Source organism: Spermophilus citellus (genome assembly GCF_964194105.1).
Source record: "Spermophilus citellus genome assembly, chromosome: 1".
Lineage (NCBI taxonomy): Eukaryota > Metazoa > Chordata > Mammalia > Rodentia > Sciuridae > Spermophilus > Spermophilus citellus.
The window spans coordinates 49,601,383-49,615,294 of NC_138182.1; the positions used below are offsets into that span (position 1 = coordinate 49,601,383).

Sequence of the window (13,912 nt, forward strand, 5' to 3'; positions counted from 1 at the left end):
CTGTTGCAGCATTAGCACTTAAAGGGATTCAACAAAGCATTCAATTTTTCGGACAATCACCTTCTTCTCTTATTATACCCTACACTAAAGCTCAACTTAGTGTCTTGTGTGCTACTCTAGATAACTGGGCTATTCTATGTTGCTCGTTTCAAGGGGATATTGATAATCATTACCCTTCTCATCCGTTACTCCATTTTGTTAAAGAACATCCTATCATTTTCCCTAAAGTAACTTCATCCAGTCCCATTCCGGGGGCTGTTAACATTTTTACTGATGGTTCCAAGTCTGGAATGGGAGCTTATGTAATTAATGATTCTCCCCCCGTCCAGCATCAATTTGCTCCTGGAAATCCACAATGGGTAGAACTACAAATTGTTATTGAGGTTTTTAAACAGTGTTCTTTTCCTTTTAATCTCATTTCGGACTCCATCTATGTGGTGCAAGCACTACAAATCCTGGAGGCTGTGGGAGCTATTAGTGATGCCCGTAATGTATCTGCTTACTTTAATCAGCTTCAACAGCTTATCCGTGGCTGCACTGCTCCTTTTTATCCAGTGCACATCCGGGCTCACACCTCTCTTCCTGGTCCGTTATCGCAGGGTAATGCCTGTGCGGACTCAGCCACTAGAGGTCAGTTGATCTATTTGGCTTCCTCCTTAGAGGAGGCTAAATTGTTTCACCAAAATTTTCATGTTAATGCTTTAACACTGCGCAGGCGTTTTTCTATTTCAAGAGCAGATGCTCGGCAGATAGTATTACACTGTCCCCATTGTGTCACATTTCTTCATCCCCCTACTTATGGAGTGAACCCACGGGGATTGAAGCCATTGGTTGTCTGGCAAATGGATGTGACACACATACCTGACTTTGGTAGCCTCAAGTATGTCCATGTTTCTGTTGATACGTACTCTGGAATTATTCATGCTTCTGCTTTATCGGGAGAAAAGGCACGTAATGTCATTACTCATTGCCTGGAGGCCTGGGCGGCGTGGGGTGCGCCTACATCCCTTAAGACTGATAATGGACCTGCTTATACTGGAAGACAATTTACATCTTTTTGTTCTACTATGGGAGTGCAACTTACTCATGGTTTGCCTTACAATCCTCAAGGGCAAGGCATTGTTGAGCGTGCTCATCGCACCTTAAAGGAAACTTTACATAAACAAAAGGGGAGAATAGGTGCTGAACATACTCCTAAAGAACGCCTGTCCTTAGCTCTCTTTACCATTAATTTTTTGAATTTGGATATTCATGATCGCTCTGCGGCCGATAGACATGTGTCCCCTCAGCCCTCTGTGATTGGCTATGTTAAGTGGAAAGATGTTCTTACGGGCCAATGGAACGGCCCCGACCCCGTGCTGACATGGGCACGAGGATCTGTATGTGTTTTTCCCCAGGATCGCACGGAACCGTTGTGGGTCCCTGAATGCCTGACAAGAAGAGTCTTGACGTCGGCTAACCAGCAACAGGAAATACCACAGCAATCCCGTGATGAGGATCTTCATTCTGCTAAGTGCTCTGGCTCTGGTGCTGATGCCGATGACACAGATGACACCAATGCAGTGGTGGACAGTGGCACGGGCTTGGCCAATGCCAATGCCGGTTCATGGTAATTCTAGTGTCCTCCCCACTCTTTTCTCTACCTCATGTGAGATGTCTGCTCCCTGTGCCTCTCCTAGAGGGGACGTGGATAGCATTTTTAATCAATCTCAAGTTAATCTCACAGGAGTTTTTTGTTTCAGCCTTGGGAACACTCATTGTATTAGTCTTAAGACCAAGAATTTGACTAACTGGGAGGACCCATTGCGGTCCAGTCAGGTTTCAGGGAGCATTCTCAGTGCTGTGCTGAGCCAAGTAGTCTCAAGGGAACAAACAGGCTCAGGAACCCCCGCAAATAGCTCTGCTTTAAACACAACTACCTTGGCTATTATCTCCGAGGTACTAATCCCAGTGCCTCCTTCTTCTAATAGTCTTTATAATGCCACCCATTTTAAGGCCTCTCCTTACTGTACCCCTAATCTTGGTTTCCCCCCAACCTTTACGCCTTGTCAGGATCATTCTTGGGAGCAACGTCAAGTTGCTAAAGGTTTCTCCCTTTCCCCCTCTCTTAAGAGGTATGTTTATAACTTTAACAACAGTGTCAACTCCTCTACAGGAGTGGGTTGGTCCTGGTTTCAATGGCTGATCTCCAATGAAAAGGGGGCTTCAGCTGATATTTCTGCACTGGCTCAATTGCTGGGAGCCAAAAGTTGGCTGGCTAATGTTTCTGGCACTGTTAGGGAGAGTGAACGAGGTAAAAGACTCACATCTGTTTCGTTCAACTCTCTGTTATATAATGCCGCATTGCCCCCTGCAATGGTCTGTGTCCAATCCCCGTTCTTACTCCTTTTGGCTAATGACACCTCGTCAGGGGTGCTGGATTGTTCTAATGTTACCTGTCTCTTATCTGAGTGTTGGGATGGTTCTTGGACTGTAGCGGTGGTTATGAAAATTCCAACTTTTGTCCCAATCCCAGTCACTGCGGACCCTGACGAATTCCCCATTGTTGAGCTACTTAGAGTCCGCAGGGATTTTGGAATCACAGCTGCTATAGTGACAGCCGTGGCGGTATCTGCTGCTGCAGCGGTCACGGCCGGAGTGGCCATGGCCAGTCAAGTGCAGACTGCTGCCACCATTAATCAAGTTGTTCAACAAACTTCCACCATACTTGAATCCCAGAATACAATTAATCAACATATTTTGTCAGGGATTTTAGCTGCCAACCAAAGAATAGATTTACTCCAAGCTCAGGTAGAAGAATTGGCTGATTTGGTGCTTTTGGGCTGTGTTGACCAACGTGCACATTTATGTATAACCTCTGTCAGATTTAATGATTCCAGGAATGCCTCCCGTATCATTGGTGAATACTTGGCCGGAAATTGGTCCATGGCAGCGGAAGACATGATCCAGTCTCAACTAACCCAGATAGCTGTCTTGAACAGTACCCATGTCGATCTGGTAACTTTGGGTCAATTCACCGATTGGATATCCTCTGCCTTTTCCTTTTTTAAAGAGTGGGTGGGGGTAGGCATTTTTGGTGCAATGTGTTGCTTCGGTATGGTTCTCTGCTTGTGGTTGCTCTGTCGCCTCAAGGCCCGCAATGCTCACGATAAAGCTATGATCATACAAGCTCTTGCAGCTTTAGAAAATGGCAACTCACCTCAAGTTTGGCTTGCGCAAATTAAACAGTAAATCTTTGACATGGTCGTCGCACCCCAAGTCTTACGGACATTGCACTGGGATCGACATGTCTTTCCTTGTTATTCTCTTAGTGTTGGAAAGCCCTTGCACTCTGCCGGCTTTCCTACCATTGCACGCAGATGGGTTTCCACACTAGTGCTTTTCTATCGCCTTAAGACCCGTGCCTTTCTTTTAGGGTGTTATCAACTTGTTTATCGTTGTATTTCTATACAGCCACAGTTCAGCCTTAGCTATCCCCCTTCGTCCACCATCGTCACGATACAGGATGCGAGGCAAGGCACTGCACTTGAGTGATCCTTGAAGTGGACCTCAAGGAGAGCATGTCCTATTGTATGCGGGTTAGACGCGTCCACGCCCCGTCCCACGGAGAAAAGCGTCGGCTGATATGGCCTCAGATCTGGGGAAGGCGCCTCCTTGGGGCTGAGCCATACTATGCAGCCACTTCTGCACAGTGGGATAGGACCTCTACTCTCTCCTGTGTTGTTCTTAGAAAACAAAAGGGGGAACTGTGGTGAGCCGTTTCTTCGGACTGTGGTCACCATTACAAGATGGCGCTGGCTCCGCTGTGGTCTGTGACAAACAACTCCTTATTTGGGAGAGTTGGCACGTGATTCTTTAACACCCTATGAGAAAGCTCCACGTAGCAGCTTCGCATTGGGGCTTGGGATGCTTTATTAAGGCTGGGAGGGGCGTCCGAGAGAGAGAAGAAGAAACATCAGGGGCCTGAATAAACGGCTGAAAGAAGATTCCTGTTGTTGCGTTTTCCTTGCGGGCAAGGGGTCGCGACAATAACTCTAACCCTATATATATTCACGTGAAGTCTCAGAAATTGTTTAACTCTAAATTTGATCACATCCTTTAGTTACAACTGAATAACATAAATTAGCTTACAAAGACTATATTCACTATTTGCAAATATATGCTTCACAGATAGTATTCTACGGGTTGTTAAGCACAGTGTTTTTGGAGAAATATTCAAAGAGAAGTCTACTTAAAATCAATCATGTAAGTTACAAATATTGAATAGAAATAACCTGAAGTTTGACCTTATTTTTAATGTAAATGTTTCCAAAACATAATCTACTTGTTTTATTTAATTTATTTAATAAATATTTATGTATCTAAAACTTAAAGTTTACTTTTATCCTGTATATAATGCTATTGGTGCTACCTGTATGGGTGTGTGTCTGTATGTTTATGTTTGGTGGATGGGTTATTAAGGAAACATTTTCCTCTTGAAAATCTCACAGGCCAGTACATTAAAAAACAAAAACAAAAAAAAAAAAAACATGTAAATTGAAAACAACACAGACAGAAAAACTAAAGTGTGTATTCAGTGCCATGAAACTACTAATAGTTGGGCAGTTCAATAAGTCTCTGGAAAGTAGCAAACCTTTAATGGTGGTGTTAATGGAACAGACACTTAAGGTTTGTCAGACACTGAGTGGACATTAAAGGAATATTTCAGGCTATTTTCTCCCAATCCAATGCCTTCATTCCCACAACTTCATTCCCAATTATTCAATCATTGCTCTGCTTCTCATGCATCTATTCTTTCTTTAGTGCTGAGGCTCAGCAGCAGGTCAGATTTCTATAAGCAGCTTGGTGGTGTTAATATTCTATTCCAGAACTTGACTCTTACCAGTTTTTAACTAACTTATTCTTCTACTTCAATTTTTCTGCATTTTTCATTCATTTGGTTGTCCATAAATATCAGGATTTTAGCTGTTCAGTATGGGTACAATCACCTAATGTTCCCTTTGATGCCTGAAACAATTCTGAAATGACTAGTCTAGAAATTCCATAGAGCCCTATAATATCTAGCTGTTCTTTCCATAAGCACTGTGACACATTTATTTTGGTAATATTGCCCTGTTACACTTTTAGTACTAAATTTAGTACTAAAAGTACTAAATATTAAGAAAGGGTAACCATTTAAAATATGAGCAACTATAGATATAAAATGCTGAAGTATGAAATAGATGGTTGTTGTACATATTAATCATATCTCCTGACATTCTAGCCCTACATCCTATGACCCATGCTACTTGATCTTCCTTCTTTCCAATATTTTAATATTATCATTCATAAAAGTAATATACTTCTGATATGTGATATACTTTATATATACAATATTTATATATACATATATGTGCATATATATAGATATACATATATATGTATATCTTAGATTTATGCATTACTCATGGCATGCCATGTGTGATCAGTAATTGCATTTATTCTCACAGAATTAAGCTTGATAGCATGAACAACACGTGTTTTGAAATGCCACTAATCTTTCATTTTTTTAAGTTTATCACAAGACAGTTTTTATAATATTCTTTTGCTGCCAAATGAAAATTTTACTGTTTGAATTGAGAGAAAACTTTACTTCCAAAGAGTCCAGAATACTAAGCAAAATAAACTTAAAAAACAACTTCCATTAAGATAAAGAGTATACATAAATATTTCTTTTTTCAAAAGATTCACAGTCTAACTGGGTCGATCTACCATTACTTTTTATCCCTTAATCAGGAAATTTTTGCATATTTGTTCCTTATTTGGACACATCCATATCTTTTAAGGCAATGAACTATATAGTTAAAACTGGTCTTCACTGTAAGAAGACAGACTGTTGAAATCATTGGGACTGTTTGGGTAACATAAGTCAATTTAATTTGTGTAAAGCAGATCTCCCCATCAGGGTTTTCTGGTACAGGTCTTTTAATTTCCCTGTAGATTTTTAACTCCGTGATGATCTTTTTGTAATTAAGAGTTATGTGCTCAATGACATGAGTCTTGCTCAGCAAAGTGCCACTGCCCACACTGCTAGACGCCAGTAAAGAGAACTCCTTGAAAGACTGCCTGCATTTCTCAGAGTTGAAAGCAGAGAAGATGAAGCCTTCCTTTCGAGTAAATATGCCATGCTCTCAGACCTATAATTCACCTGACTCATGAGCAAAAGTTTGTACTTGATAGACCCAATAAACAATATTATATTGTTGAAAGTTTTCAGATATGTTGGAAAACTACACAAAATTTACCACTACAGTTATATTGAGGCATTTTTCAGTTGCTACTGCTGCAAGAAATGTCTGTCATAGGCAAAAGATTAAAGCTTAAAACAACAACAAATGAAAAGATAAAACAATGTTCCAAAGTAACCAAACCATAAATCTGACAAAAGGTTCATAGTACTTTGCAGTGCTTCATAAAAATGGATAATTAGTTATTATTATTGTACATTGCACATTGAGGGGGAGTTGTGTAACTACAGCAGTCCTAAAGGAACAAGTTTAAGAAGTGACATCACCAAGATGGCAGGCTAGGAACCACCACCCTTTGCCCCCTCTACTAAAACAATCAAGTAACAACTACCCAAGACAAAAATAGCTCTGAGATAGCTCTGGACTACAATTAAGAAGCTGCAGCCAACCAGTGGAGCACAAAACTTAGAATGATTACATAGGAAAATATAGGAGGCATTTTACTTATAATACCCAATTCTTATATTGGCATAACGTAGAACAAAGGTAAGTCTTCTTGGCTGTAGCTTTCCTCTATGGGAGAAAAGGAGAGCAGTGGGATGCAGAGAGTCTGGGCACAGAGGACTTAAACACTCCCAATACTACTATGGACAATTGCAGTACTGGCTGCCAACGTCCCCCAGTCCTCACCAATACTGAGCCCAGCCTACAGAGCAGCCCAGGTGCCTACTGATGAATTCTCATCCCATGAAGCCAAAGACACTGCTGTTCTTCCATGGGGTCAAAGTCCATTTTTTTTAAGCACACAGAGATAATTCTTTAAGGTAGAGCATATGTTATATCCCCAAGTAAAACATAACAAATTTTAGAAGATCAAAATCATTTTGAGTATTTTTTTCATTAATTAATGGGATAACACTAGAAATCATCAACAGCAGGAATATATATTTTTAAAAATTTCTCCAATACTAAGAATTACAGGACACTTTCTTGAACAACCTGTGGCTCAAAAAAGGAAATCAAAGGGGTTGAACAAGACTCTTGTGAGAAACAGATGAAAAAATAGAATGCCAAAACCTATGAAATGCAGCACAAAATTCCTAAGAAGAAATTTTACAGAAATGAATTTCCACATTTTTAAAAAATCTGAAATAAACTGCCTTTTTGTATAAAGGAACTAGAAAAACAAACTAGCAAGACTTAACTTTAGCAGAATAAAATAAATAATATGAGCAGAATTGAATAAAGAATAGAAAACACCAGGCAATTTTGACAAAATTAAGAGTTGCATTTTGAAAACACAAAATCAATAAACCCTTAGTCTCACTACTAAAAAAATAATGAAGACTGAAATAAATAAAATAAGAAATGAGAGATACAACAGATGCTTCAGAAATAAAATGGACCATAAAGGACTATTGTGAATACATGCCAACATTTTGGATAATCTAGAATTGAATATATTCCTAGAGACATGCAGCATGACAAAATCAAATCAAGATGAAAAATAATGGACCAATAATAAGTTATTTAATTAGTAATCCAAAGCTTCCTTCACCCTCCAAGAAAAAATGGAAACAAAAAGAAAAGAAATAAAGAACCAAAATGACCTCATGGGTGAATGCTGCCAAGAATTCAAAGAATTACTACCAATCCTAATTTTTTAAAAAATATAGAAGAAGAAGAAACACTTTCAAAATCACTTTATGAAACAGACAGTAATCATCATCCAAATCCCAAAACCCACTAAGAAAAGATCACAAGAATACAAGCCAATATCTTTGGTGAATATCAATGCAAAAAAAAAATACTAAAAAAATAGTACTGAATTGACTTAAAAAATCACACTAAAACAGGAATTTTTTTCCCAAGGATAAAGGACATTTCATCATATACAATCAAAAAAAGTTATATATATAAAATTACATGTATATACTGCCATATATATTTATCTATGTGTATATATATATATATATATATATATATATATATAAATGGAATTTTTTATATGTTCTCTTTAGATATACATGACAGTAGAGTGTATTTTGACATATTATACACACATGGAATATAACTTATTCTAATTAGGATCCCTCTTTTGCCATGTAAATGATGAGGAGTTTTACCACTTGTGTATTCATAAATGCACTTAAGAAAATTCTGTTTTATTCACTCTACTGTCTTTGTTATTCCTATCCTCACTTCCTTCCCTTCATTTCCCTTTGTCTACTCCAATGAACTTCTATTCTTTTCTCCCACTGCCTTACTGTGTGTCAGAATGCAAAAATCATAGAGAGCATTCAACCTGTGTTTTGGGGGGATTGGCTTATTTCACATAGCATGATAGTTTCCAGTTCCAACTATTTCCCAGAAAATTCCATAAAATCATTCTTCTTTATGGCTGAGTAATATTTCATTGTGTATATATATCACATTTTCTTAATCCATTCATTTGTTGAAGGACATCTAGGTTGGTCCCATTGCTTAGCTATTGTGAATTGAGCTGCTACAGACATTGATGTGGCTATGTCACTGTAGTATGCTGAATTTTAATCATTTGGATATATACAAAGGAGTGGTACAACTGGGTCAAATCATGGCTCCATTCCAAGTTTTCTGAGGAATGTCTACACTGCTTTCCAAAATGTTTTCAACAATTTACATTTCTATCAGCAATGTATGAATGAACCCTTTCCCCACATTCTCATCAACATTTGTTGTTACTTGTATTCTTGATAATTGCCATTGTAACTGGAGTGAAATGAAATCTCAGTGTAGTTTTAATTGGCATTTCTCTAATTGCTAGAGATATTGAACATTTTTTCATATATTTGTTGAATATTCCTATTTATTCTTCTGTGGTGTGCCTGTTTAGATATTTAGCCCCATTTATTGATTGGGTTATTGCTTTTTTTAGGTGTTGTTTATTGAGTTTTTTATTATCTTGGAAATTAATGCTTTATCTGAGTTATGGGTGGCAAGGATTTTATCCCATTCTGTAGGCTCTCTCTTCACACCCTTATTTCCTTTACTGTGTGGAACCTCTTTAATTTTATGCTACCTAACCTATTGTTTCTGGTTTCATTTTTTATACTTTAGGTGTCTTGTTAAGGGATTTGGTTTCCTGTGACAACATGTTTGAATGTTGTGTCCTCAGTTTCTTCTTGCAGGTGCAGAGATTTTTGTCTAATTACTGCATATTTGATCCATTTTAATTTGACTTTAGTGTAGTGTAAAAAATCGGAGTCTAATTCATTCTTTTATATATGTATTTCCAGTTTCCCAAACATTTATTAAAAAGGCTTTTCATCCGACCTATGTTTTTCGAAAGTTTGTCTACTATCAGAGAACTGTATTTATGTGGGTTTGTCTCTTTGTCTTATATTCTATTGAATTGGTCTTCATGTCTGTTCTAGTGCTAGTACCATACTGTTTATACTAGCTCTGTAGTATAAATTGATGTCTAGTATTGTGATTCTTCTGACATCACTTCTTTTGCTCAAGAGAACTTTAAATATTGAACAGAAAAAAATAATTAATAAATGGTCAAAATAACTTAGGAGACAATTCTTCTTTTGGGAGCGGGTACCGCGGATTTTACCCAGAAGTGCTTAAACATTGAGCCATATCTCCAGCCCTTTTAAGAAATATTTTATTCAGAGACAGGGTCTCATAGAATTACTTAGGGCCTCACTAAGTTGCTGAAGTTCCTTTTGAACTCATGATCCTCCTTGCCCATCCTCCAGAGCCTCTGGGATTGCAGGTAGATGCCACTATGCCCGGCCTAAAGAGTCAGTTCTTTAAAGAAGAAATACAAATGGTCAAAAATATATTAAAAAATGTTCAACTTTACTTTAGCAATTAAGGGAATACAAAAGAAAACTACATTGATATATCATCTCCAGTCAGAATGGCAATTATCGAAAATTAAAATAAGTGCTGTTAAGGATGTGGGTAAAAAAGGTACACCCACACATTGTTGGTGAGACTTCAAATTGATGCAACCACTCTGGAAAGGAGTATGGATATACCTCAAAACCCTAGTAATGAAACCACCTTATAATCCAGCTATCCCAATCCTCAGAATATATACTAAAGATCTAAAATCATTATTCTATAGGGATATAACCACATCAATATTTATAACTGCATAATCACAATAGCCAAGCTAACCAACTTGGGTACCCTTCAACAGTTTAATGAATAAATACGTGTTGTATACATGCACAATATAGTATTACTTGGCCATAAACAAAAATAAAATTATGGCGTTTTTTGGTAAATGGATGGAACTTGAGAGTATCATGCTAAGTGAAGTAAACAAGAAAACAGATCCCAAAAATCAAAAGTAGAATGTTTGCTATAACATTTCTCCAAAATAAAAGGAGAAAGGGGAAAAAAAGTAGGGAGGGGAATTCCATCAAAATTGAAAAATGTATGGGCAAGGTGGTGCACACTTGTAATCTGAGTGATTTGGGAGGCTGAGGCAGGAGATCGCCAGCCTCAGCAATGGTGAGGCACTAAGCAACTTAGTGAGACCCTGTCTGTAAATAAGAAAAATATAAAATAGGACTGGGATGTGGCTAAGTGGTCAATGCCCCTGAGTTCAATCCCTAGTACTGCACACCCCTCCAAAAAATAGAAGAATGATCAGTGAAGTAGATAAAGGGGATTAAGGGAAAAAGAGGAGGGACCACATAAGGGAAGAACAATGGGATGAAGCTAACCTAACTTTCCTGTGTACACATATGAAAATACCACAGTGAATCTCACCATTATGTATATCCACAAGACACTAATTAGAATAATTATAAATAAATAGCAGAAAGATCACTGGAATAAAGGGAAGGAAATGGGGAGTTAGCAGGGGAGTAGAAGGGGAAGTACTGGGACTGAATTAGAACAAATTACATTCCATGCTTTTATAATTATGTCAACATAAATCCTAATGTTTTGCATAACTAAAATGAACCAATGAATAAAGATGATGTGAGAACATAGACATACACAGGGAGAATGCAATGTGATGATGAACTTGGATGTGCTGCCATATGCCAATGAACATCTGGGGCTACCAAAAGGTAGAAAAGGAAGGAAATTTTCACCCCTAACAGGCTACAGAAAGACAACACCCCTAGCAATACTTTAACTTTTAATTGTAGCCTCCAAATCATTAAGAGAATAAATTTGTATTGTTTTAAGCCACTAAGACTATGGTATTTTTAATAACAGACCTGGGAAACTGATATATTCATCAAATCTCAATATGAACCATACATTTGTGGTTTATGAGCAAACAACCCATTCTGTTCTTGCCTCTGACCCTTACTAAATTCTATCATATGGACACTACTTCAGGTTCTCAACTCTGAATTAGGACAAGAATGCCCTCTTTTACTAACTCCCAGAATACATTTTCAGCCCACAAGAGGACGATTGCTAGAATTTCTAGCTTTCCCAACTCTGTAGCAGAAACTGTATTTGCAGTGAATTCAAAATAGAGTCCTGACTCAGGTCTGGAGGTTTACATGAGGCATGGCAAGAGAGAACACTGGGAATACATCTGCTCACACTCAAGCTTACTCGTGGGGTTGATGTATTTTTGTACATGGAGGTACAAATCAAGAAGACCAAGGGAATTGCCAGGTGCATCAGCAACTTTGAGTTAGTGGGAGAATTTACTACAGGAGAAGTGGATTTCATGGCTGCCTTAGCTCTTCCACTTTTATTGTACTATACAAGTTCTTTCCTGTAAAACAGCCAGGCACTAAGAATAAAGAGCTCTGTAGCTGTGTCTGAAAGGTCTGACCTTGTTTGGAACAAAGTGTGAGGATTACACATCTAAAGGTCATTGTCAAAATAACAGAGGACTTGATGAAGATCAATTAAGAGGGTGCTCATAGATCCATGATAATGGCAGTAATAAGAGAAGTAGCAAAGCAATTAGAATTTATCAGAACTAGGGAAAGAGCCAAGAAGAGCTTACAAGATTACTTTCAATAGTCCACTGATGAATGAATATTCAACTGTAAACAGCTGACTATAGTCAGCTGTGTTTTTTTTTTTAAGAAAAAAAGGTAATTTAAAAATTGGTAAAGGGTTTTAATAGAAAATTTACCTAAAGAAGATACAAAAATGGTCAATAAGCCCACGAAAATCCAATTATTAACATTAACTATTAAAGAAATTCAAATCAAAACCACAGTATAAAGAAGACATACAAGTGGTCAAAAAACATATTAAAGCTGATTTGAAAAACAGTATGGCAGTATTCCAATGTAATAAACTTAGAGTTGTCTCAAGACATGGTAATTCCAATATACTTTCTACCCAAGAGAAATGAAAGTATTTGTACAGCCATACAAGTACATAGTACCATTATTCATAAAAACCAAAAGATGGAAGTAACCCAAATGTCCTTCCATTGATGAAAAAACAAACTGTGGTAAATATGTACAGTGAAATATTATTGGTCAAAAAAAGAAAACTGGTGAAATATTATCTATAACATAGATGATCCTTGAATGCTTTGGGCAAAAGTGGCATAATAACCATATTTGATGTAATTTCATTTATATGAAACTTCCAGAATAGGCAATTTTGTACAGACAGAAAGTAGACTATTTTTGCTGAGAGATGAGGGTATGCGGATAATACAGAGTCACTGCAAATGGGAGAGGGATTTCTAGTCAGGTAATGGAAATGTGGATTGTGGGGATGGTTGCACAAATATATTAAGAACTACAGTAAGTAAATGAATTATGTCAAAGAGTTTAAAATTATATTTGCAAACAAATTATTATTTGGATAGATAGAATAAAATAATTTGTAAACAAATTATTATTTGAAAAGAATATTCTCATTTTTCTGTTTACAAAATGATGTCTATATTTTTGAAGTTTTAATTTAAATTTTGGATATGAAAAATATTTTTAAAGAAAGAAATGGTATGAGTAATGCATTTTCTACATCCACATTTTTTCTTAAGTATTTCTCTTAAGTATTAAGACAAGTAATGGATGCTTATATAACTAAGATTCTATATTTTTTTCCTTAAGAACAATTATTATACCCAGAAGTTAAAAAAAAGAGTAAAATTTCTACTATCAAATATTCTTGAAGAGGTCATGGATCTTTTTCATGCTATATTCTATTTTAGGCCAATTTTGCTTAGAAATATTTCAGTAAAAATACCACATTCCTTAACAATCCATTATATCCTTCTGCATGGTGATTTCATTGTATCTTTTATAAATATTACAACTATTACCAAATCATTGTCATTTAATTTGTCAGATCCACTAGATTGTCAGTACCATATAGTCAGAAAAAAAGGAATAAACCAAAAGACAAGCCTTTACACCAAGATTAAATAGGCACCTTTGTAGACTCACTTGCGTCTCATGAAGACTTCCTTGGTTTCTAATTTTATCAGGGTTCCATTATATATAAAATAACCCCAACCAACCAAAAGAAGATAAAAATAATGGCAAAGAAAAGTGATAGATGTCCAAAACAAATATATGTATACTACCAGTGTTTGATCATCAGTACATACTATTTATTAGAAAACATATTATTAATTGCATATTATTTTTAGGTATAACATAGTACATAATGAAATACTATAAATTATTTAATATATATCATGCAAATTAAAGTGGCATAATAAAAATAGCCATAAT

At 36.8% G+C, this 13,912-nt stretch overlaps 1 long non-coding RNA gene across 1 annotated transcript in view; it reads right to left on the reverse strand.

Annotated features, from left to right (window-relative positions):
* Positions 1–3,950: 3,950 nt before the first annotated feature.
* The window catches only part of LOC308657490, a 460,486-nt gene continuing 450,524 nt past the window's right edge, over positions 3,951–13,912 (reverse strand). Inside the window, exon 3 of the long non-coding RNA XR_014023946.1 lies at positions 3,951–4,005. This is a non-coding gene — a long non-coding RNA (uncharacterized lncRNA). The remainder of the gene's footprint in view (positions 4,006–13,912) is intronic.